Below are 26796 nucleotides of genomic sequence, written 5' to 3' on the forward strand. Positions count from 1 at the left end.
CGTAGAAGAGAGAAAGGACGATGGCATCGAGATCTTCGAAACCACCGGATTAGATTAAAAAATCATCTACCTCGAAGTTCGATCTACCTCAATTTCCGTGTCAATCGTCTCAATTTTCGCGCATGTACTTCAATTCTGTCGCCTAGAGATTAGTAATGACTCTAAATTTTTATTGATAACCGTAGATTGTGAAAACTGCATATAGGATTTTATCAAAAATTTGTATTGGGTTTAAAAATTGTAGAATTCTTTTTGTTATTTCAAATTCATGCCAGAACTTGCATATTTGATATTTTAATTGTATTTTATAATAAAATATACGTGGGTAAGATATTTCACCGGGTTATTTAAGCCAATTAGATTCCTCTGTATATTGCTTGGACCTTGTTTTGATATAAGTTGTGTAAAATTTCAATTTAAATGATAAAAATAAATTTCAAAGTGTGAAAAATAAGTTGATATCGAAAAATAAATGATGTGTTTGAAAACGTAAAAAAGTGTAATAATCTTAAAAAAAAAGGAGGATGAAACGATAAAATGCAAGAATTACATCCGAGGGGTGATGTCTGCATTTTATATTGTAATGCTATGTGTAGGTTGGTGAAGGGATATCCAAGGATAATGATTGGTTGCATGTTTATTTAAATTCTGTTAGCGTAGAGGCTCTAAATTCTATTATTTATTTTAAGTCGTGTGGTCACAGTTGCATGGTAGGAAACTAGATATCCATTTTCAACTCTGTAATATTAATTTCTTATTTGTTTTCAAAGAAAATTTATTATTTGTTTTAAAATATCATTTCCCTATATAGTTATTTTGTGAACTGTTAAAGAGTTTACAAATACTTTAAAGGATAATCTATCATATCATCCGGAGTTATATACTATCCTGAGATATATGGTAGGAACAACCAAACTCATACGTGGTATGAGATGCATACAAGAATGGAGTTACAACTGGAATCCGAGTTTATTCCTCTCTATCTTTACCAGTGAACTTGTAATGTAAATGTTGTTTTATACGAATAGTTTGTATATTTGGAAATCACATGCATGCCTGATAGGCATAGACAAATATGATTAGTCAGTGATCACTAACAATCTATAATAGTCGAACGTTCTTACACATCGAAAAAAGACCAATTGCTTACGGTTATGTAAAACGGTCAGCCTGACCCAGATAAAAGGTCAACCAAGCATTGTAAGTGCAACGACTAACTACAAAATCAGGAACTAAATGCCAGTAAATAATTGTAAAACCATGTCTTGACCGTGAGTGATCCAGTCATGAATCCCAATTCTCTAATTTCACTACTCCACCATTATGTATTATGTATTTATTGCCTATTTTAATATATATAAAATGAAATGCATGTTTAATGATTCTATTTGGTCAATTAGATTTGTATGAAAAGAAAATGTTACAGTAAATACTGTTGATAGATGTAATGTGAGTTTTAAAATGTTTAGTTGCTCATTCCTAGTTATATGTACCAGTTAAACGTAGTTTCTTCTGTAAAACTTTACATATGTTTAAATGATTCAGTGTGTTTATTTGATCATGTTAGGAGATGTTATTGGTAGAAATTGTTTGTGTGGACACGAGATTTTCGTATTTTTGAAACATCCCTCCACTTTGGGGTGTTTTGGAGTCGCCACCATTCAAATTGGTAAAAGGGTGTGAATGGTCACCCGATGTCTCATTTTTGAAAATCATGTCATTTTTTGATGTGATGACTCTCGTAGGATAATGCACGTGGTCCAACCTTTGATTCAAGGTAAGGGGGTCCACTTATGGAGTAGGGAAGGTGTTAGGCAACTTACTCCATCCACGTGATGTGGTAACCTCAGATTCGGTCTTTTAAAATAAAAAGAAAAAATGAAATCGAAAAATAATTCGATGTGTGCCCTCAAGTGTGAGGGACTTTCGATATCGGTCCAAATCATTGAGGGCACCCTTATGAAGAAGGGGACCTTTGGTGATTTAGACCATAGTGGTGTGTGTAAATGTATAGGGAAAGGAAGAGTAGAAGAGGGGGGTTGAGGGGCATTCTTTGTTCAAACCCACATTGTCCCAATCTTGATCTTCAAGGATGTACCCCTTTGAGTTGATCTTGACTTGCTTGAGGTTGTAGAAGATAAAAGTTGAGGATTGAAGGTTGAGATGAGTTAAGAGTTGATAGTGGTTAGGGAGTAGAGTAGGAGTAGAGAGTTGATGTGAGCTGTGATTTTTTTAGAGGTTTTTTTTGTCAAATTCTCATTAGTTGTTGTGAGGGGAGAATGGAAGGATTTTTATAGAGGTTGTGGGGTATTTTAAGGGTATAATGGGGTGAAAGATGAGAATAGTGGATAATGGCATGGGCTTTAGAGAAGAAGAGTGTTAAATTTGATATGGAAATGAGGGTAATTTTGTAATGAGGGAAATGGGTTATGTTTTAACCCAAATGGTTTGGATCTTACCAAATCCATTTGGGTAGAGTGTTTGATAGGGTGAGATGAGTGATGGTTGATGGGAGGAATGGGGGGTGTAAGGGAGTTGTTTGGAGAATGAGTGTTGAGATGATTGAAGAGGTAAGGTGTTTGATTTGGGGGATGGGTGGTGTAAGAGGTTGATTGGTTGGATTTTGGGAGAATTGAAGGGATGATGACATGTGGCAAATTGAGACATGAAGAGATTGGTTGATTGGTGATGGTGGTTGGTTGATTAGAGAGAAGGGTATGGAGGTGATGGTGGGAGGTATGGGTTGAGGTGATTTTGTGGGAGTGTTTTAAGGGAAAGTGATGGATTGAGGTGTGGGAGATATGGGTTGTGATGTGGGTGGTTGATGGTGTTAGGGAATGGGGAATAGATTAGGGTATGTAAGGTATGGGTTGTGATGTTGGTGGTTGATGATGTTAGAGGATAGCGAATAGGTTAGGTTAGGGTTGAGTTGATTTTTGGAGGGAAGTGATGGAGTTGGTTGATTAGATGAGGGAGGTGGAAGAGGATGATGACATGTGTTATCTTTAGGTGTTGACTTGGTGATTGGTTTGATGTGGATGATGGGTTAGATTGGGTTTGGGTAGTGAATTGGGCTTAGGTTGGGTTGGGTTTATGTTGGATTGAGTTTAGGAAAGTAGTTTGGATTTTATGTGATGGGCTTAGCTTAGGTTGGGTTTGTGTGTGGGCTTGGATAGGGAATTGCATAGTAATTGTAATGGACTTGGGTTTAATAAGAGTGATTAGGCTTGGGTAGAATAGTATTGGGTTGAATTTAAGGATATAGGAGGGTGGTGAGGTGTGCGGGTCCATGGGCCATGTGAGTGGCCTCGGACATTTATTAATTGAAAATGCATTGGGTTTTTGTAGGTCTGGGCTTTGGGGCCCATTCCAATTTTTTGATTTTGGGGTATTTTGCTTCGAGGGCCCGCTCAAATTCGAGTGTCTACAGCTGCCCCTCTTTGCAGGAATTACGTGCAAAGAGCTGCAAAGAGTAGACGAAACCCTAATTTGTGCGGGTCTGAGGATTTTTCTCAGAAAATTTTTGAAAATACCAATTTGATTTGATGGATAAGAGATGACTACCCAAGCATGAGGTCTGACAGGGTGAGCCTTTTGATTTCCTTGACCTCGTGGCGCGGAGCTCCTGTGAGGTCTCGGATTTGTGATGGTTTGGTGAAAACTTTAACATGGGTATTTTCAAACGAGTATTTAAGCAATTTGATTTTTGCAACAATACCATTTTTACTTTTGATGATTTTTTTTTTATTTTTTGACGGTCCGTTCTTGAAGCACGAACTGTTTAAACTTTATTTGGTCTGTGCTTCAAACACGGACTCTATTTTAAACATTTTCGGTCCGTGCATGAAACACGGACTCAAATAGAATTGCTCAGTCCGTACTCTATGTACGGACCAGAACCTTCTATTTGCTTTTTAACTCACAAAACCTTATTTGGTCATTCTCTTTCTCGATTTTAGAAATTTCACCCCCACTAGGGCATCAATGGAGCCCACTCATGCTTTGGAGGATTCAACCAACTTTGATATTGCGGTTGGAAACTCATCTCCCACTCTTGAAGGTAACTTCAAGCTTCCAAATCTAAAAAGGTACGCCGTTGTAGACCCATTCTTACATCAATGGCTTAGTTCTATGGCCGATGAAGAGAGAATTAGGTGGGATTCTAACAAGCTTGGGTTCACTCTCTCTTTGTCAAAGGCCACTATCATGTGGGACTTGATAGAGGCTTTTATGGGATTTTGGGTCCCGGAGCTCAATTTATTTAGTTTTGGAGACGAAGAAATGACTCTTACGATTGAAGAGTTTGAGTGCATACATGGCTTTTGCCAATCGTCTCGGGTGGTCGTACCACCCTTGCGTGAAAGTTATAGGAAAGAAGTGTCGGGATTCTTTGGGGTCACAAAGCAACAACTAGAACGGATTGATGGAAACTCAAATCTTCTCAAGGTTTTTAAAGAATTTTTGCTTCGATGGCTTGGGGACATGAATTCCCAATCTCGATTTGATATTTTGACCTTGGTGGTAATGAACCAACTTTTGTTCCCTCGGAACGATGAGTATGTGAATCTAGCTTTGATAAGCGTACCCGACCAAGTTCGACAAGGTTTTAGATTGGCTCCTACGCTTCTAGGGGAAACCTATTTGTCTCTCACGGCTTGTTCGAGCAGGAGAGAGCGAGTGTATCATGGGTGTGCTCCATTGTTGCAGGTAATGTTTATTTTTATTTTTATTTTTAAGTTTGTAAACATCACGATTGAAGCCTTTAAATTTTGAAGCGTTGTGATTAGAGTTGACTTCCCTTTTTGTGCAGCTTTGGTTCTTCGATCATTTGGCTTTGACTACACCCATTAGTCGCCCTTTCAACGTCTATGCTGATTTAGTGGTTTTGATGAACAAGAGAAAACTCCTTGTCCATTCTGGTGGCAAGTTGGGTTGGTTTGAAGGTTTGCAAGGTATGACAGATGAAGAGATACGTTGGTTAGGCACCTTCCAGCCGTCGACTTCACCTGTTCTTTCCTTTTCCCAGAGTTGCTTTGCCATATTGATTGGATTGACTGGGGCTACTCACTACATTCCTCTTCGTGTGTTGCGACAATTTGATAAAGAACAGGGCATAGTGACTCATGGAGATTTCAGAGAGTTGGTTGGGTCTTTTTTTTCCTTCTTCACCCTCATGGCGATTGCGTGATCGATTAGAGAAAGCTTGGAAGAACGTGGTGACTCTTGATCGCCATGTGTTTCTCGGTTATTTTTTTTCCGAACTACCAACTTTGGATGCAACAACAAATCGCTGAAAGAGCTTGTGCCACGTCTTCGGTTCAAGGGACGTTTTCTGTTTCTCATTCCTTTGACCACCGTGATCGACTGACAGAGATGAAGATGTCTCATAAGCGGATTGAGAAGATTTGGTTGCGTTCTGAGAATGATTTGAAGAACCAAATAGCTCGACTCGAGTCTTTGAGGAATGAAGAGTCTTCTATTCTGAGGGCCGAGATTGATGATCTCCGGGAAAGGCTTGCTCAGGGTCCCTGTTTTGATGCCTTTGCTTCCTACTTGGTGAGCCGTGATGCTTCGGATGTTGAGGTGGTAATGATGGGGCAAGCTGCCCGCATTCGTGCCTTGGAAGATATACTCGATTCCTTCTTCATCTCTCGTCGGGATGTGTGATTGGCGCCATTTTTTTTTGTATTTTCTTTTCGTTTACAAAATGTAATGTGAAACTTCTTTGAAATGAAAGGAAAATAGGTTTTTTTACTTACTTGGCCTCAGGTGTATCTATTGCTTTGAGAACATGATATTTGAATAAGTCTTAGATTTTTCATCATCGGCCAAAATAGTAGTTTTGAAAACATTTGAATTTTTGGTGATTTGTCTTTGTCGAATAGATACTGTAGATCCAAAATATGAAGATTTTTTAAAAACCTTTGTTATCTCGATGATATTTGTGTTTTTGCCAACTACTGAGGACATAGATGTCAACAGTTCTCAGGTTCTTTTTAGAGTCATCCCCAGTGCCCCAGTATTGGGTGAATATCGATTGAGCAATTTTTGCTGTTCACAGTTTATACTCATGCGGGCCAGGAGTTCTTCATTTTGTTTTGTTATTTTTTTTGTCCCCTTATTGTCCATGGTGCCAATTACGATTTTCACCAGATCCGATTTCCACATTTTTGCGCATCGATGCCTTTTTGGATTTTCATCGTGCTGGTGGCTTTGATCTTGCCATAGTCTGATTCTTTTACTCATAGCACCCTTTCAAGTTTTCACTATTCCCTTTCAGACTATGCTTGTATTTTTTTTAGATTTTTACATTACGAATCTTGTTTGGAACCTCTATGTCTTTGTGGTTTGGTGACTCAAGTTGAGTTGCTAGATCGACGACTCTACTCTTGTAGTGGCACTCTTTCTTGAGTAACAAATCTAGATTCCCCTCTCGAGTTTATTGACGACTATTCGTGGTTTGACAACTCAAGTTGAGCCGCGAGATTGACTACTTTACACTTCGAGTACTTTTTTTTTTCTTCGAATATCTGACCTGGACTCCCTTCTCGCGTATTCCAACGACTAATAAGACTTGAGGTCCGGATCAAGCTGTCAGATCATTGGTGCTGCCACCGTCATTATGATGCCTCAGAACATTCCCTGATCCGAAATGACTTTTTAATAGGACGAAGTGTTGGCTAAAGCTGTGTGTAGTGGAAAGATACAAAAAGGTTAAGGTAGGTTCGTCTAGAGTGGGTTAGACTTGGGGTTCGTCTATTTTTGTTTCGAAAAGGTGATCTATGTCTCCTCCTAGCGTCTCTTGAACTTGTTTAGGCTGGAGATTTGAGTCGAGCTCAGATCAAGTGTCCGAGTTTTTAAATTTTTTGATTTTTTTGTATTTTAGCCGTTCATAGTTTATCCTCATGAGGGCTAGGAGTAACTTGATGCTTTGACTTTCTGATTTTCTTTTGTCTGTTTTTTTTGTTTTTGTTTTTTTTTTCACATCATTTTGTAGTTGTTGACTTGCCCCAGTCTTAGGTTAGGAAATAAACGTGATGGCTCAAAAGGGTTTACTAGGGTTAGATAGTTTGTTTTTAAGCTAGCAAAGATGGCCTTTCGTCATTTTAGGGTCAGATCTCAAGCGTAGTATTTTTTTACAGTGTTAGCATTGATCGGTTGAGGAAAGACTTGTCCGTTCATCTCTGTAAGGATCAAAACTCCTTCCGTCATCACCTTCTGCACAATGAATGGTCCCTCGTAGTTTGGTTTGAATTTTCCCCTAGCATCTTCTTGTATTGGTAAAATCTTTTTCAAGACAAGGTCTCCTGGTGAGAAATTCTGGGGTTTGACTTTCTTGTTGTAGGCCCGTGCGATTCGTCGTTGGTAAATTTGGCCATGACAGATAGCTGCGAGACGTTTCTCTTCTATTAGATTTAGTTGATCAAATTGAGCTTGAACCCATTCTGTTTCATCCAACTCTGCTTCTTTTAAGATCCGGAGGGAGGGAATCTCAACCTTAACGGGTAAGACTGCTTCCATACCATATACCAGTGAATACGGCGTTGTCCCAGTTGAAGTTCGAAAGGAAGTCCGATAGGCGTGAAGGGCGAAAGGCAACATGTCGTGCCAATCCTTGTAGGTGACTGCCATCTTCTCGATGATTCTTTTGATATTCTTGTTGGTGGCTTCAATTGCTCCGTTCATTTTGGGCCTATAAGGTACAGAGTTGTGATGAGTAATCTGGAAGTCTTCGCACATCTTGATCATATCCTTATTTTTGAAGTTCTTCGCGTTTTCTGTCACTAATCTGCTAGGAAGCCCATATCTACAGATAATGTTGTTCTTGACGAATTTCAGAACGCTGCTCTTGGTGACATTAGCATAAGATGCTGCTTCTACCCATTTTGTAAAGTAATCGATAGCGACTAGGATGAAACGGTGCCCATTTGGAGTTTTTGGCGAAATCTGTCCAATAACGTCCATGTCCCAGAGTGAGAAGGGCCAATGAGTAGTCATGTTGTGCAATTCTGATGGTGACGTGTTGATCTTATTGGCATAGATCTGGCAGAGATGGCATTTACGGACGTGTTGATAACAATCACTTTCCATGGTAGTCCAGTAATATCTCATTCTCATGATCTTCTTAGCAAGCATGTGACCATTCATGTGAGGTCCGCAGACTCCACCATGTGAGGTCCGCAGACTCCACCATGTACGGTTTCGATCAATCGTTTTGTTTTTATTTCTGTCACACATCGGAGTAGGACTTCATGATGTGATTTCTTGTATGAAATGCCATTGCTCAAGAAGAATTGGCCTGCGAGCTTCTGAATAGTCCTTCGATCATTAGACGTGATGTCTGATGGGAGAATTCGATCTTCGAGATAGGCTTTGATGTCTGAGTACCAAGGCTTTTCTTCAGATTCTTCAACTTCGACGGGTAGGCAGTAAGCTGGCTCATCTTGAAGTCCAATCTCAATAGGGGTCAATGACTAAGTCCTCTGAAATACTGATCATGGAAGCGAGTGTTGTCAATGCATCAACAAATTGATTCTTAGCTCTCGGCATGTACGTGAATGAAATCCTATCAAAATGCGAGCTTAGATCCTCTAGATACTCATGGTAAGGGATCAATCTCTGTTCTCGGGTCTTCCATTCTCCAGTTGTCTGATAGACTACTAGGCTTGAGTCTCCGAAGACATTGATCTCATTTACCTCAAGATCCAGTGCTGCTTTTAACCCTGCTATGCACGTTTCGTATTCAGCCTCGTTGTTAGAACATTGGAACTTCAATCTGATTGCAATTGGTACGTGGGACCCATCTGATTTGATCAAGACTGCCCCTATTCCGTTTTCCTTTTGATTTGCTGCTCCGTCAAAATACATTTTCCAGCCTGGTTCTTCGTTATCGTCCTCAATCTCCGTGAGTAATATGGCTTCGTCAGGAAAGTTTGTTTTCAATGGTTCATAATCAGGCAATGGATGCTCAGCTAAATGGTCGGCAATGGCTTGTCCCTTTATAGCCTTTTGAGTGACATAGGTGATGTCGAATTCAGATAATAGTAATTGTCATTTTACAGTATGACCCGTTAACGCTCGCTTCTCTAAGAGGTACTTGAGAGGGTCCATTCGAGCGATAAGCATAGTCAAGTAGTTGAGGAGGTAGTGTCGTAGTAGTTGAGATGGCCAGACCAATGCACAACAAGTTTTCTCGAGTGCCGAATACTTTGCCTCATAATCAGTGAATTTCTTGCTGAGATAGTAAATGACTTGCTCTTTTCTCCCTGACTCATCGTGTTGCCCCAGTACACAACCCATAGATGTTTCTTGCACCGAGATGTACATTAGTAAGGGTCGTCCTGGCGTAGGACAAACCAAAACTGGTGGATTGAGCAAATATTTCTTTATCTTATCGAAGGCTTCTTGACAATCCTGGTTCCATGCTTTTGGTGCATTCTTTTTTAGTAGCTTAAATACTGGTTCGCAAATAGGCGTGAGTTGTGCGATGAATCTGCTGATATACTGTATTCTACCCAGAAATGCTCGGACATCCTTTTCTGATACCGGTGTTTTCATTTCAAGAATGTATTTGGTCTTTGCTGAATCTATCTCAATGCCTCTTCTACTGACGATAAAGCCCAATAGCTTGCCCGATGTTGCCCCGAATACAAACTTTGCTGGATTGAGCCTTAAGCTGTATTTCTTGAGATTTACGAGGTGATCTTCTTCAATGTCTGATTTAGTGATCATGTCATCTACGTAGACTTCCATTTTCTTATGGATCATGTCGTGGAATAAAGTCGTCATTACACATTGATAGGTTGCCCCTGCATTTTTAAGCCCGAATGGCATGACTTTGTAATGAAAAGTACCCCAGGGTATAATGAATGCGGTCTTCTCTTGGTCTTCTTATGCCATTTTTATCTGATTGTATCCAGAGAAACCATCCATGAATGAGAACATACCATGCCCCGCTGTGCTATAGACTAGAGTGTCGATGTGAGGCAGTGAAAAATCATCTTTAGGACTGGCTTTGTTCAAATCCCGATAGTCGACACACATTCGTATTTTCCCGTCCTTCTTTGGTATCGGAACGACATTGGCTAACCATTCGAGGTACGTGGAGACTGCGAGAAATCCTGTTTGAAACTGTTTCATCACTTCATCTTTGACTTTGAGTGTGCATTCTGACTTGAGTCTTCTTAACTTTTGCTTGATCGGCTTGCTCCCAAGAGCGATCGGTAGCTTATGAACAACAAGATCTGTGTCCAAACCGGGCATATCTTTGTAGGACCAGGCGAATACGTCTTGATAGTTATGCAGTAGTTCAATCATTTCTTCTTTTTACTGAGGGGTTAACAAGGCTCTGATTTTTACAACACGTGGGTCATCTTTAGTGCCGAGATTAACTAAGTCTGTATTCTCAATGTTTGGCTGAACACCTTTTTCATGTCGTTCTAAAAGGTCTTTGATCTCTTTAGGAGGGTATCCACTTCGTCCTTAGACTCTTCCTCAATTCCCATGAGATCGAAGTCGAGTTCGAGATCGAAGTCATACTCATCCTTTTCATATTCTATTTTGTCCAAACGTCTATTCGATTGAGACAAATCCCTTAAATCCTGATAAAACTCTTTTTTTGACTTTTGAAATATATCTATTTTTTTGAGATTTTGAAAGTTATTTTTATTTTTGAAGACTTTTTGATTTTTTTGCTTTTTGAAGAATTTTTGAATGTTATTTTCCGGACATCTGAAATAAGAAGAGCAATCATGCATTAGTAAAGATAAGGAGCCCTCAAAACAGTCTTTACCCGAGGACGAGGGCTCGTTATGATCCTTGGGCAAACTGATGTTGCCTAATGGCATTTTTTTTAGGCTATGGTAGCCTCAAGGGTTAGAGGGAATTCTTCCCAATTGTTCAGAATCTCCCCTGCTCTGAGGGGGCGGGTGAGATGTGAAAGTGATTTGTTGGGTGATTTGATTGGTGGTTCGGAGATAACCATGATCTCCGATTGATTGTTGTTGTTGTCAGATGGGGGCATAGTCCCTCCCAAACTTGGTGGGATGACGACTGATGCCCAGTCAATACCAGTAGGGAAAGGTGATTTTTTTCCCTTACTCTCAATTGCTTCCTCTTTTGTGGGCTCTTGGGTAGTCATTGATAGACCTTCGTCGGAATCCCCATTGAATAGAACATCAATGCCTTCTACGAAGGATGGCTGAGACTCAATGACTAGATCTTCTTGTATATGTATGGGCTTAAAATTTACCATTTTTGACCTTTTTGCTGGTAGTGGCTCTGATAGGCTATCAGGTCTAGTATGAGATTTCGGGAAGCTAATGCTGATATACGGAACTCTGCCCAGGTTCCAGACATTCGGTTCACGGTTTTGCCTTCTCGCTAGTTGAAGCTTTTTTTTCTTTTCATTCATTTATGCAATATCCCTTTTTGTGGGCCTGAACCCGAGACCAAAATAAGGAGTATGCTTTTTGACTTCGATCGGTGTAGCTCTTCCTCTTCCTCCCGGCCCCAACCCTTGCTTGGGTCGATAACCTGCCCTTTTCATAACTCGACCAATCATCAGATTTGTTCTTGATAGCTTTACTTTTACCTTCTCCTGTCCCTTTTCAATATGATTGACAGTGGCGAATTGATAAGAGTGATAGAGTGCTTTGTCCTTCGTCATCTCTATATCGATAAATGGTACGTCCGGAGCTCTGCCAGCTGGGATTAAGTTCTCTGCCAAAACGGATATCATCTTCTGTCCCATAATGAATTTGACTCTTTGGTGTAGAGAAGAAGGTACAACCCCGACAATATGGGTCCATGGTCTACTCAGTAGTAAGTTGAAGGTCGTCGGTATTTCCATGACTTCAAACGTTATTTCGAATGTACATGGGCCTATCGTGATAGGTAGATCCACCTTTCCTAGAGAATCTCTTCTCGAGCTATCAAAACCTCGAACGACCTTGTTATTAGGTTAGACGTGTGACTAATCAGCATTGAGTTTCTTGAAGGTTTCAAGTGGACAGACATTAAGTGTTGAGCCATTGTCAATCAGTACTCTGGCAACCATCATACCCTTGTATATGACCATAATGTTTAGTGGTTCGATGTGCCCTGTTCCTTCCGGCATAAATTCAGTCTCTGTGAAAATAATAGGATTGGGGGCCATGATCTGACCAACCGTTTGCTCTAATTGTGCCGGTGAGGTAGTTGCAGGTACATGTGATTTCCCTAGAACTCTCAGCAATGCCTCTTGGTGCTCTTCCGAGTTTTGCATCAGTCCCAAGATACTGATTTGAGCTGGCTGTTTGTTTAGCTGATCTACAATATTATGCTCGCTCTTGCGAATAAGCTTAATGAAGTCTGCAGCTTCCTTGTCCGTTATTTTAACCTCAACTTCTTTATCTGTCGCTTTTACCTCATCTTTTTTTTTGTCACTCTCACTCATCTTCCCCTTTCCTTTTACCTTTCTCTTTTCTTCATCTGTCATCCCTTTTGTCGTTTCTTTAGTCTTTTCTTTGATGCTTACCTCCTTTGCTGATATTTTTTTGCATCTCTCTGCTCTTGTCATATGATCGATATCAGCCATCATCGCTTTCTTCATGGTTTCAGCCCCTGAGGTTGTGGTGATGGTGGTTTCATAGCTCCAGGGCACTGCCATATCGGAGCTATAGGGGAATGGTTTAGGGGAGTGTATGGTCATGGGAGGCGGCTCGGGTTTTACATTGAGAATGAGGGGTGGTGGCTGAAAGCGCCCTCGATCCGCGGGGTGCGCGGATCCGCTTTTGACCCTTGAGGTTTGGGAGTCGCCACCTAGTTGTTAAGGTCTAGGAACCAAACTGACTCTAAAAGAAAAGCAAACTAATCTACGAAAGAGAAAAAAGGTCCGGGGATCACGTTACGAGGTTGGAAGGTGTTAGGCACCAACCCCGCCCGGCCAAAGCCGGTCTCTACTAACTTCCTAACTAAATTACATTGCTAAAACCTAGATAAAAATAAATAAAAATAAAAAATTACCTTTCCGATAGCAAGGACTTTGTTCCCTCAGATCTGACAAAAAGAGCTCCTTGTACCGTGCTCCCTTGCTTCGTTCTGTCTCCGGATTTGACTTCGGATCTCCTAGATCAAGGTATCTCCTTATTTCTGAATCTGAACTCTTCAAGTTTGTTGCGGATTTAGGGGTGTTTTTGGAGAGATTTTAGGTGTTTTCTAGACTAAAATTGAAGGGGGGATGTTAGGTAAGGAGTTGGGGCTCCAAAACCAGGGTTTATGGGGGGTTAGGAGAGCTTCTAGACCTACTTCTCTAAAGGTTTATGATTTGATACGAAAATAGGGTGTGAGCACCTCTATTTATAGATGTTTTTTAGGGTTGATTTGGATAGAGTTATTGTTAATTAGAGATCTTTTAATTAGAGTTGCGTTTTAGTTAGAATTGTTTTAGGGAGAATTGTGTTTTAATTAGAATTGTTTTAGGTAGAATTGTGTTTTAATTCAAATTGTTTTAGGTAGAATTATTTTTAAGTTAGAACTCTATTAGATAGAGTTAATATTTAATTAGAACTCTATTAGATAGAGTTATTAATCAATTATAATTCTATTATGACTTTTGGTCTTATTTGATTGACTTTAGTCTTAATTGATTGACTTTCAATATCTTGACTTTAGTCTTGCTTAATTGACTTTAATTTTGACTTCAATCTTACTTGATTGACTTTAATACCTTGACCTTAGTCTTGCTTGATTTACTTTAAATTTTTGGAGAACCCCTCCTCTATTATTTCTTTAATTCTTTGGACCCCCAAATGGAGGGGTCCTTAAAGAAATATCCCACGAACCCTTAACAATTTTGCCTGAGAGTCCGATTAATCGATTTTTTAGGTTCAAAATTTTAAATTAATTTCATTAATGTTTCACTTTAATTATTTAATATTTTATTTATTAATTTCGAATTTTTTAATTATGAAAATTATGAAATTACCGTTTTGCCCCCAGAGAGGACTTTTCACGTTTTAAGTCGATTTTTAATGTTCTAGGATGTTTTAGAATCGATTTTTCGTAAGGAATTCAATGAGAATGTTGGTTTGTGTCATTTATGAAAATTTTTATGTGAAATGATTGTGAACTTTATGAGGGGTATTTTCGTAATTTTGTCAAATTCTATTAAAATTGGCGAAATAATTTATTTGGTTTCGATTTGTTGTTTTATGTGTTCGAATGGATTTTCCTAAGCGTAACGTAGGCTCTAGGGTTGTTTTGAGGTTAGGGGTATTTTGGTAATTTGATCAATTTTTAGTGATTTTTATCGTTAAGCTTCTTTTTGAGTTGCAAGATGATGGTTTCTATGTTTCTGGGGTCGTATTTTCCTAGCGTAGCGTGGTTTCTAAGGTTGTGTCAGTTTGAGATACCTCATCTGGATTTCTGAAACACATCTGGTAACAAAATAAAGCAATGGAATACACATCCATCATTGGGAATCATTGCGATCGGGTTGACGAGTTGATTAATCAGGCGAGTGCAAAAATGGGGTGTCTACAGATGCCCCTCTTTGGCAGAGGGTTGAAGCAAACTAGATAGCAAATCTATTTTGGTAGATAGTGCGATATCCGAATGTCAAAGCTAGTGACAGTTCATTTTGCAGCCTGATTTAGCAATTCGTCAAGGTGTTCGGATCCTTGAGGGTAAAGCTCTCCCCGAATTAAAAGGTTGTCAGGTCCTTGAGCGCAAACTCTCACTGACGGTGTCAGATCCTTGAATTTTAGAGAATTCTCCTTGACTAAAAAGTGCAAATGTGCAAGTGTGTGCACTGTGTGAAACTGAGTAAAATCTGAGTAAAACAAAACTCGAGAAAATTTGAATGATATTTGAGACAAATCTAAGCAAAAGTTAGGAGAAAGTTGAATGTCCTACTCCACCTACTCTAGGTGAGAGAGTAATTTATCTTTTTTTGAGAGTCTTAATGCACTAATTTTTTTTTGGGAAGTTCTACTCTACCTACCTGGAGTGAAAGAGTAATGAACTATTTTTTTTTTTTTTTTTTTGGAAGTTCTACTCTACCTACTCGGAGTGAAAGAGTAATGAACTAAGCTTTTTAGAAGTCCTACTCTACCTGCCCAGGGTGAAAGAGTAATGAACTAATTTTTTTGGAAGTTCTACTCTACCTACTCGGAGTGAAAGAGTAATGAACTAATTTTTTAGCAGTACTACTCTACCTGCCCTGCCCAGGGTGAAAGAGTAATGAACTAATTTTTTTTTTTGGAAGTTCTACTCTACCTACTCGGAGTGAAAGAGTAATGAACTAAGCTTTTTGAGAGTCCTACTCTACCTACCCAGGGTGAAAGAGTAATGAACTAATTATTTTGGGAAGTTCTACTCTACCTACTCGGAGTGAAAGAGTAATGAACTAAGCTTTTTGAGAGTCCTATTCTACCTGCCAGGGTGAAAGAGTAATGAACTAATTATTTTGGAAGTTCTACTCTACCTACTCGGAGTGAAAGAGTAATGAACTAAGCTTTTTGAGAGTCCTACTCTACCTGCCCAGGGTGAAAAAGTAATGAAGTAATTATTTTGGGAAGTTCTACTCTACCTACTCGGAGTGAAAGAGTAATGAACTAAGCTTTTTGAGAGTCCTACTCTACCTGCTCAGGGTGAAAGAGTAATGAACTAATTATTTTGGGAAGTTCTACTCTACCTACTCGGAGTGAAAGAGTAATGAACCAATTTTTTTTTTTTTTTTTTGGAAGTTCTACTCTACCTACTCAAAGTGAAAGAGTATGAACTAATTTTTTCGGGAAGTTCTACTTTACCTACTCGGAGTGAAAGAGTAATGAACTAATTTTTTTCTTTTTTAGGAAGTTCTATTCTACCTACCCAGGGTGCAAGAATAATGAACTAAGCTTTGAAGGAACAAACGGGGGATTAACCTCGCATTTGACTTTTTTTTTTTTAATAAAAAGTTGGATTTTATGAAGGTCTGGTAAATATTTTAACTCTCTTTGAATCTGAGGAGTTTTCAAAATTACTATCAAGAGGGTAACCTTTAATGCAAAGTTAACCTTATCCTTTGGGGTTGAAATTGACCAGGCATCAGAACAAAAATGCCCCTAGTTTGACAAGGAACATTGCACTAGGGATAATTGAGTATAATTTGAAAATAAATGCCCCTAGTGTAAGGGGGGAAACTGTACTCTTTAGAAAAAAGGAAGTGCCCTTGTTATGAAAGTTTGAAATCCTTAATTACCGCAAGCGCAATAAAGGTTTAACTTTTAATTTTGACTTTTTATATTGAAGATTTTGAGTCAGGCTCAAAGACATTGGAACAAAATATTTCTTTCTTAAATTCATCATAGAATTTGTTCTTTCTCCCCGTCGGTTCACTTAGGGACATGAAACTCTTCAAATCAATCATAGACGAGATACTTGTATCCATTGAGTCTATATTTGGTTCAAACTGGGTATTGAAACTTGATCATTCGGACTTCTGATATTTCGGCTCGGGCTACCTTTTCAGCTTCTCAACTCAACGGAGATTTTCTTTAATTTTTTGATAGCTCTAAGTTTTGCCTAGATTGCCTATTCAGGTTTTCAATCTAGCGAGCATGCTCTAGCTTTTGCCTAGATCGCCTTTTTAGGTTTTCGATCTAGCGAGCTTACAATTTTTTCTTTTTTCTTTGCTCTAATTGTTGCCAAGGTCGTCCTTTCAGATTTTCAACCTTGCGAGCTTACCTTAATTTTTGCCTAAGCCGCCCTTTTTGGGTTTTCAACTTAGCAAATTTTTTTCTTCTTCCCTTCTGAACTTCTGGAGTTGCTGTCTGATCATGCTTTGCTATCTTCCTTGACTTCTCGCACGGTACTTAGGAGGACTTTCATGGGTAAGCTTAGGACTAGGTATAAAAAGAAAGGGATTTTGAGGCTCAAAAACCCAAATGCCCCTTGTGTGACATTTCCTTTTAAATTATTTTCTTTTTCCTTGAATTTTCTTTCCCACTTTGACAATTTTTTTCTTTTGAATTTTTTTTAGATTTTTTCTTTGTCGGGAAATCTATTTTTATTTTTTGATGTGGTCGGGCCTGAAGTAACTTCTCAGGTTGCCTACGTACCCCAGAATTTTGGGATCAGACCAAAACGTAGTTCGAAACTTCCCTCCCCTAGGTTAGGTGATCGGGCTAAGAAAGAAAAAGGCATAATTTTTCTTTTTGAAAAAGGTTGCAAAGGGGTTGAGAAAGGATATATTGAATTGAGTAACAGGAGAATTGATTCGGCCAAAGATGGCCTCCTTAAATGCAGTACCTTTTGATTTGGTCAAGGTTGGTTGGTTCTGGTAATTATATTCCATCATGATCTTGAAGTCTGACAGCTTTTCCTGGTAATATTTCTTTAATGATTGAATCTCTCCAATTGGGTTCAAACTTTCTAGAATCGAGGAAGAGTATTCAAATTTTTTTCTTGGGTAGTTTGATGCTTTAGATCCTTGACTCATAAGTGATGAACTTTGACTTTCTTATCAAACACGCAAGTGACTCCTCTCCATTGACAGATCCAATCTGTTTCTAAAAATTAACTTCCATCAAGACCTTGAGATACAGGATTTTTCCTTTTAACCGGTAAGATTGCTTCCATATCATACTAGAGTGACTCTAGTAGAAGACTGTATTGAAATGTAATATGTCCATAATGCGAATGGTAACTTCTCGGGCCAGTCCCGGTGTGATGTGTGATTGACACATTTTCACAAATGATTCTCTTGAGATTTTTACTAACTGCTTCAACTATTCCATCGATTTTAAAATTCCAGCACTAATACATTTTATAATCCCTCCTCTGACTATGTTAGTCAATTCTGATTTGTATATGTGGTGTTCTCATAGGATGGGTATATATTTCATGTTGAACAACACTCCAAATTTAACTGACATATCCTCATAGGACCAAGTCTTTTGAATTTTCTGAATAAATTCATCATCTCTTTGTGATCCTCTGGGGATAAGTTAGTTCCAATATGAATTTCTTGGGAATTATTTTTGTTCCGAGGTCGACCCCCTTTAGTTCCTCGAGCAAGACATTTATCTTCTCATTCAAGAGGGGGTTCCTTATTTGAGGAATTTCTCTTTGAAGCCAGTTATTAGTTAACTCGTTAATGCGCTCAAGGTATTCAAAAATTTTCTTTATTCAATTAAATTTAGATGGGGCGACTGACACCATTGCAGACTCAACAAACTAACTTGACTAGAACCAAATAAGAAATAAAAAGACAGATTTGATTACTAACTTGATAAAAAGAACCGGACTCAAGACTCATAAACAACTAAAGACAATTACCCACAACGGGCTGGATTACAGACTGAGAATTCGAGAAACTATTTCCAAGCAGTTAGACTGAGTTTTCTTCTTCAGATTCTTTGCATTCTTCAGACTTACTTCTTCTCTCTTGGCCAAGACTGCATTTGGTGGTGAAAACCTCATTAGGGACTGTCACTTTGGTAAAAGGAGGGCTAGGAGGTTTATGATTGATTGATTAGATGAGAAGGATTGGGTCAAACAAGAGTTGAGTATTGGATACCATGTTCAAAGTCTGAGGAGGTTGGTAACTGGGTAGAGGGTTGGTAGTAACATTCGGTTGCTCAGGGGCAGGGACAGTAATTCTTTTGGCGTCGATGAGGTCTTGAACTGTATGACGAAGAGCAACACAACGATCAGTAAGATGACCGGGATTTTGGTGAAACTCACAAAATAGGTTAGGATTGTGAGAAGTAGGGAGTGGATTTGGTAAAGGTCGAGGTTGGAGAGGTGCAATGAGCCCTTTACTTAATAGTTTTTGAAGGACAATGCTCAAAGGCATCCCAAGATTGGTGAATTTTCTTCGCGGTCGAGGTTGATTAGGGTTAACTTGGTTACTAGGCAAGATAGTAGATTGGACGGGTGTAGTAGACGTATTGGCTACATAGGCGTGATCAGTACTAGACTTAGAATTGGTAAAAGGCTTTTTGAACTTGTTGTCAGAAGGATTGGAAAGGATTCCGGAAGCGAAAGCATCTTCCAATTGGCTACCAGCTTGCAATAGAGACTCGAATGTAGGAAGGTATTGGGAAACTAGATGTCGAGCATACCCTTGCGAGAGGTTTTTTAAGATAATAGCCACTTGTTCTTTCTCTGAAGGTCTATCCCACATTTATGCAGCCTTGGCCCTCCAACGACCAATGAAATCAGTGAATGTCTCCCCATTTTTCTGTTTAGTTGCTTCCAAATCCCTTCTTGAGGTCTCAATCTCAGTACTGTATTTATACTGATGCCAGAAGGCCTTTGACATGTTTTCCCATGTACCCACAGTAACTGGATCTTGAGACATTAACCAACGTAGCGCTGATCCCGATAGAGTCCTTTGGAACAATAATGTCATATGTTCGTCGCTGAGTCCCATAGTGCGCATGTTGGTAACATACACCTTAAGATGTGTTTTTGCACACCCTGTCCCACTGAACTTGTCCATTTCAGGCATCACAAACTTCTCTGGCAAATGGATTCTAGGGATGCGATTTAAAGCTTCAATGCCTGCTGCAATTTCATCAATACCCTTTATACTCTTCATTGCTGACTCCAATTGAGACATTCTATTAGATAACGCCGGATATTCATCAACATACTCTTCATCTCCGTCGAGCTCGAAAACTTCATGTGGACGTTTCTCTTCAATCTTTTTTCCCTTTGGGTCATCTAAGGGAATTCCCGTTGATTCCGAGGTCTGTTCTAACATTTCCACTTTGCCTTTTATGTTGCTGATATCATCGGCAAAGGCTACCAAGATCTTACGGATCTCTGTGAGCTCAGATTCTGAAGCCATCTCTGCTTGTTGACTTGGTACTGTGGTTCTTTCTAACCGACTGGACTTATGACTCCAACTAGGAGGTGGACGCTTGAGTTTAGGCGCAATGATAATCCTATATGACCCCATCAAAGGTAGATTTAGTCAATTTCGGTATTAACCCCTTGATAACATTTTTAAGAATCCTGAGATTTTATTGAATATATCATTTGTAAATCATTTTTCCTTCATTCTCTTTTCTTCTAGAAAATATTTTTTTTTGAAAAATCTTGTTCTTATGGAAAACACTTTTTCTGGAAAATATATATAGTTTTTAGAGAACATTTCTTCTAGAAAATACTTTCCTTTCGTAAACCATTTCTCTTCTTTAAAAATGGGTTGAAACCCGAATTTAGAAAAGAATTTGATTTTCATTTTGATCTAAATGGCCCGACCCATCATGATTATTGGATCGAGATGGACTGCGTCATTATAAATTATTGCAAAAAATGGATTCTTTATTGGGTCGGTGCACCCATTTTAATTTTCAAAAAGAAAATTTTTTATCCTTGAGGACAACCATACATTCTTAATCTCATCATTCACATCACTCACATACATTCATCAATCACATGCATTCAATAAACAACCCGGGAACACCCACGATAAGTTCGAGTCGTGACCTACTGGGAAGGTTTCTAGACTCTAAGCTTACTACATGCAATGCATTTTTATCTGGCCACCCTTGCCCAAGCACACCTATATACCTTTCGATACGTGGTGACTTGGTTTGATATACCATATAGGTGATAATCTAAAACCTCAATTCACTTCTCTGAAGTCAAAAACAGCCAGTTTGATCTCCAGTTGAGAGGTGGCGCACAATGCTGAGCAAGGGCCCACTTAAATACCTCTCGTCTAGAATAGACGTAGTCTATCCCCCTCGTACAGTAGGGTACAGCGGGGTAAGATCTTGCTTAGGCACCGGTTTTGACCAAGAAGTGCAATTGATATACTTAGATTACCTTTTATACCTACTGGTACGAGTCAAGAGTTGTAGCTTTCATAAATGGTTTGGCATCCCACGAGGGGACCGACCACGTACTAGTACTACGTTGGCAATCGGGACATGTGACTGTGTGGCTTACAATAGGTCAAAGGCTCAGGTCGTTCCAGCCTGGGTGCATCAATATGTCTCTTAGAATCACCTGATCAGACGGTATTGATGCCCCAGTTCGATATACCCTAAGGTACGTGACTGGAGTTGTGGGTTTCATGAATGACGTCGCATCTCCGAAGAGACCGGGCCACGCACTAGTGCCACGTTGGCTAAATGGGACGTGTAAGTGCTCAAAATAGTAAACGTGCATGTGGTGTGTGCAAAATAGGGTGGGGTTTGCCCGGGGCCTTTTAAGATAAATGGGCCCATGGCCCTGATCATTTCATCATATATTGGATTATCAATCACAATATTACACAAACCAATCACATCCCATCATATTAACATTTGGATAAAAACTAATCAATCATCACATATCTCAATCAAGATTATGGCACATTGGACAAGCAATCAACACAAGGTCTATAATTCGATCCAATCATGCATAATTTTTAGTCCAAACCAAAAAGATATTATATATATATATATATATGGTCCAATCAAAAGCTATTTTGGGTGATCCAAAATAATTCAAGCTTTCCAAGGATGTTAAATTGAATATAGAATGGTGTTTGAGGATGGAGAGCATAAATCCCATTTTTTTCAGATACTTAAAATCAGCACTATAGAATTGTTGACCTCAATGATTAAAAAGCAATCTAAAATCTCACCAAATCAATAAATCAGAAAAACAACTATTTCAAATCAAATACTGATAAAGGCCATTGATGAAGAAATATATCAAAGAAAGCAAATAAAACACAAACAAAGAGGGAGAGAGAGATTATTAGGATGATAAGGAGAGAAAATGGGTTCTTGAAGGTTATTGTAATTTGGGCGTGAAGATGAGCTTGAAAATGAACCGAACCTTCCATCGGTCATTTAGAGAAATATTAATTAACTTCCTAGTGGTGGCCATTCAACTTCTCCATGGATACCATGCTTTTGGATGCAGTAATAGAGTAGCCAATGGCAACTCCAATAATTTGGAAATATTGGGTGAACCCACAGAACCGGTATATTGCCCCACCTAAGTTGGCTTGGACTACCTTCATGTGGGTGGAGTTTCTCTTCCCTGTGATGGGATCTGGAGTTTTGTAATAATCGGCTAAAAGATCGGACATGTAGAAGGTAATAAAGGAGAATATAATGAGAGCCATAAGTCCAGCAATCCAACCAAGTTGGGCTAAACGCACCTTAAAGGAGCCCAACTTCCCATCTTTAATCCTAGTTCCCTCCGGAAAGAAGAAAAATGAATGCTCCCTTTCTCACTAGATTTAGGCAACGCTTTAGACAATCCAATTGACTTCTGCTATCCATTCTCTTCAAAGGAATGGTACCCAGAAAATACATGGCCCATCTGATAATGGGAATGACAATAATCGAGGTCTTGCTAATGAACTTGAAGCTTCTACCAAGAATCAAAAGAGTATAAATATCTAAGAAGCTCTGGTGGTTGGAAACATATACAGCAAGAATATCTGGTGCAGGTATATTCTCTAATCCCTCAAACTCAACCTTAAAGAACAGAAAAACAGTTAAAGTTGCCGAAATCTTTGCAACAAGGTGATGGGCTTTTATTCGGTATCGATTAAATAGTAGCACAAAAGGGTGCAGCACCAACATCAACACAAAAAAAATGGCAACCAAGGAAGTTATAGCATAAAAACAAATCCCTTGAAGTCTCAACCCCCAACCGAAGTTCTGTCAATGAGTATGTAGCATCAGGATACCCAGCTCCGGCAAATTCGGATTTGACACTAATATTGTTGGAATCGAATGCCGATTTTGCAAATTGATCTCGTGATACGTTCTCCAGAAAGATTTTTGGTTGAACCCATCCAACGATTGACCACCACGTTTCCTCACAAATCCTAAAGTGTTTCTTGGAACAATGTTAACAATAGAATGGAGTATACACCTTGGAGAACCCTTAGCTTTAAGCGAAGCATGAGGGAGAGCAGGGGGTGGCATAAAACATGAAAGAACTTCCATCCCTTCTGTTATAGGCTAGATAATGTGGTGCATAATCATCACAAACGAAGAGAGAAGGTTCACAATCGCCTATTACTTCAATAGAATTCAAATAGAAAACCTCGAATCGAAAAAAAGGCGATGAATTGGTGTGAGATAGAGAAGAGAAGATTAGAGAGAGGGAGAGAGAGAGAGAGAAAGAGAGGGGGAACGTTTCTCTTTTGCTGCTTTCTTCTTTCTCTACTGTTTCCATTGGTCCATTGGAGAAGAAGATGGGAAGAAGAAAAAAAAAACGTTTTTTGATTATGCACACCAGCCTTTCTCATTAAAAGCATTGAGGTTTTAACTACTAAAATCCAATTTTTACTATGGCCACACCATACGTAAAACCCATAAACGTGCTGGTGTTTGATATCATAACCTAAAAACCAATTTTTTCTTTTTTTTTTTTTGTATTTTATTTTTGCCTTTCTTCTTGCTGCCAATGGACAGCAAGTCTTGCCCAATTTTAAAAAAAAAAAAAAACCATCAACCAATAAATCAAGCACTCACTAAAAAAAAACAAATCTACTCATATATCTAAAAAAAACCATTTATTGTCCAACTATCAAAATCCCATCATTAATAAAACCATCCATCTTGAAATATCGCGTTATTTAGGATCATTCCGAATAGCCCTTGATTGAACCAAAAAGACTAATATATTAGATCGACGTATTCCAAGTAGAACCCAAATAATTAATGATCGTATCAACAAGAAAAAAAAAATTCGATAAACAAATAATAAAAAGAGACTAACTAAAAAATAAATAAAAAACTAGGTTATTGGCAACGTTTCAATACTTGGGGCTTTTCAAGTCTGATCCTCAAGATCCCCAGCGGAGTCGCCACTGAAAGCGCCCTCGATCCGCGGGGTGCGCGGATCCGTTTTTGACCCTTGAGGTTTGGGAGTCGCCACCTAGTTGTTAAGGTCTAGGAACCAAACTGACTCTAAAAGAAAAGCAAACTAATCTACGAAAGAGAAAAAAGGTCCGGGGATCACGTTACGAGGTTGGAAGGTGTTAGGCACCAACCCCGCCCGGCCAAAGTCGGTCTCTACTAACTTCCTAAGTAAATTACATTGCTAAAACCTAGATAAAAATAAATAAAAATAAAAAATTAGCTTTCCGATAGCAAGGACTTTGTTCCCTCAGATCTAACAAAAAGAGCTCCTTGAACCGTGCTCCCTTGCTTCATTCTGTCTCCGGATTTGACTTCGGATCTCCTAGATCAAGGTATCTCCTTATTTCTGAATCTGAACTCTTCAAGTTTGTTGCGGATTTAGGGGTGTTTTTGGAGAGATTTTAGGTGTTTTCTAGACTAAAATTGAAGGGGGGATGTTAGGTAAGGAGTTGGGGCTCCAAAACCAGGGTTTATTAGGAGAGCTTCTAGACCTACTTCTCTTAGGGTTTATGATTTAATACGAAAATAGGGTGTGAGCACCTCTATTTATAGATGTTTTTTAGGGTTGATTTGGATAGAGTTATTGTTAATTAGAGATCTTTTAATTAGAGTTGCGTTTTAGTTAGAATTGTTTTAGGGAGAATTGTGTTTTAATTAGAATTGTTTTAGGTAGAATTGTGTTTTAATTCAAATTGTTTTAGGTAGAATTATTTTTAAGTTAGAACTCTATTAGATAGAGTTAATATTTAATTAGAACTCTATTAGATAGAGTTATTAATCAATTATAATTCTATTATGACTTTTGGTCTTATTTGATTGACTTTAGTCTTAATTGATTGACTTTCAATATCTTGACTTTAGTCTTGCTTAATTGACTTTAATTTTGACTTCAGTCTTACTTGATTGACTTTAATACCTTGACCTTAGTCTTGCTTGATTTACTTTAAATTTTTAGAGAACCCCTCCTCTATTATTTCTTTAATTCTTTGGACCCCCAAATGGAGGGGTCCTTAAAGAAATATCCCACGAACCCTCAACAATTTTGCCTGAGAGTCCGATTAATCGATTTTTTAGGTTCAAAATTTTAAATTAATTTCATTAATGTTTTACTTTAATTATTTAATGTTTTATTTATTAATTTCGAATTTTTTAATTATGAAAATTATGAAATTACCGTTTTGCCCCCGGAGAGGACTTTTTACGTTTTAAATCGATTTTTTATGTTCTAGGATGTTTTAGAATCGATTTTTCGTAAGGAATTCAATGAGAATGTTGGTTTGTGTCATTTATGAAAATTTTTATGTGAAATGATTGTGAACTTTATGAGGGGTATTTTCGTAATTTTGTCAAATTCTGTTAAAATTGGTGAAATGATTTATTTGGTTTCGATTTGTTGTTTTATGTGTTCGAATGGGTTTTCCTAAGCGTAACGTAGGCTCTAGGGTTGTTTTGAGGTTAGGGGTATTTTGGTAATTTGATCAATTTTTAGTGATTTTTATCGTTAAGCTTCTTTTTGAGTTGCAAGATGATGGTTTCTATGTTTCTGGGGTCGTATTTTCCTAGCGTAGCGTGGTTTCTAAGGTTGTGTCAGTTTGAGATACCTCATCTGGATTTCTGAAACACATCTGGCAACAAAATAAAGCAATGGAATACACATCCATCATTGGGAATCATTGCGATCGGGTTGACGAGTTGATTAATCAGGCGAGTGCAAAAATGGGGTGTCTACAGTGACGATGATTTGGATATAATGGTAGTAGGAGGAGTTGATGGAGTGTATGGGATGATAAGTGGTGGTCGTGAAGATGCAGTGTATGGTATGTGAAGAGGGGGTTGGGTTGATCTTTGAACATTTGGCAGTGTGTAGGGGATAACAAAAGGAGGTCGAGCGAGTTTTGATGATTTGGTGGTCCATAAGGTATGACTAGAAGCGGTCGGGTAGCAGCATTTTGATTAGTGGGATGGATGGTGAGGTCGGCCAATCTGAGTGGCGGTAGTGAATTTTGGGGTGAGTTTGTTGTATAATGGTTGACTGTGCTGACTGTTAGTACTTCTGATCCCTGAGTTAGATGGACCCTGATTTTGGACCCAATAGGTGCTATCAAGACAGATGGATTGAAATCGAGTTCTCTGTGAATGATATTCACCCTGTGTCCACTTCCCCCTTCATTGTGAGTAGGTAGGGGGTTTTGATTGATATTCTGTTGTTGGGGTGGGTTGGCAGGTCCGTCTAGGATGAGGGCCTTCTTATCGATCAAGTTCTGTACCTGATGTTTGAGTTGCCAGCATTGATCTGTGGAGTGTCCTGGTGCACCCATATGAAATTCGCAGAACAAATTAGGGTTGTACCCTGGCCCCTTGGCAGCCTCAGGATTTGGCGGACGTTTCGCGAGATACTCACCCCGAAGTAAGATTGGCAGTAACTCGGACAGTGTCATAGGTAACCTGGTAAATACTCTATTTACTCTGTTAGGTCTTGCCTGTTGGTTCTGCCCATATTGTGGTGCTGGCTGTGCTTGTGGAGGAACTGTCAGGAAGGGATTCTGCGGTGCTGGAGCCCAAACAGTTCGAGGTACTGACGCTCAAGTAGCTCGAGGTACTGGCGCCCAATGGGCTTGAGGCGCCTGTGGCCGCTGAGCTGGTGCTTGAATTATGAGAGGTTGGCTGGGTTGTATATTATTGACTTGGGTTTCCTCTTTCTTCTTGACAAAAGGCACTGATTTCTTCTGTGCCGATGTCCTTGATGTTGCACTCAAGACTGTAAAATCGAATATTAGACCAGTTCGGATCCCATCCTCGACCCGGTCTGCTACTTGAACTAAATTTGAGAAGGTGCCTGTAGTGTGTCCAACCAAATGAGTGTAAAAGGCATGCCCCAGTGTCGAGATAAACGTAGTGTTCATCTCCTGTTCAGTCATCGCAGGTCGCACTTGTGAAG

At 39.1% G+C, this 26796-nt stretch overlaps 1 pseudogene; it reads right to left on the reverse strand.

The window, feature by feature from the left end:
* Positions 1 to 21684: 21684 nt before the first annotated feature.
* LOC147393270 (1-acyl-sn-glycerol-3-phosphate acyltransferase BAT2, chloroplastic pseudogene) lies at positions 21685 to 22833 on the reverse strand (annotated as a pseudogene).
* Positions 22834 to 26796: the final 3963 nt, after the last annotated feature.

Source organism: Akebia trifoliata, chromosome 10, assembly GCF_017979445.1.
Source record: "Akebia trifoliata isolate Shusen 1 chromosome 10, ASM1797944v1, whole genome shotgun sequence".
Classification (NCBI taxonomy): Eukaryota; Viridiplantae; Streptophyta; class Magnoliopsida; order Ranunculales; family Lardizabalaceae; genus Akebia; species Akebia trifoliata.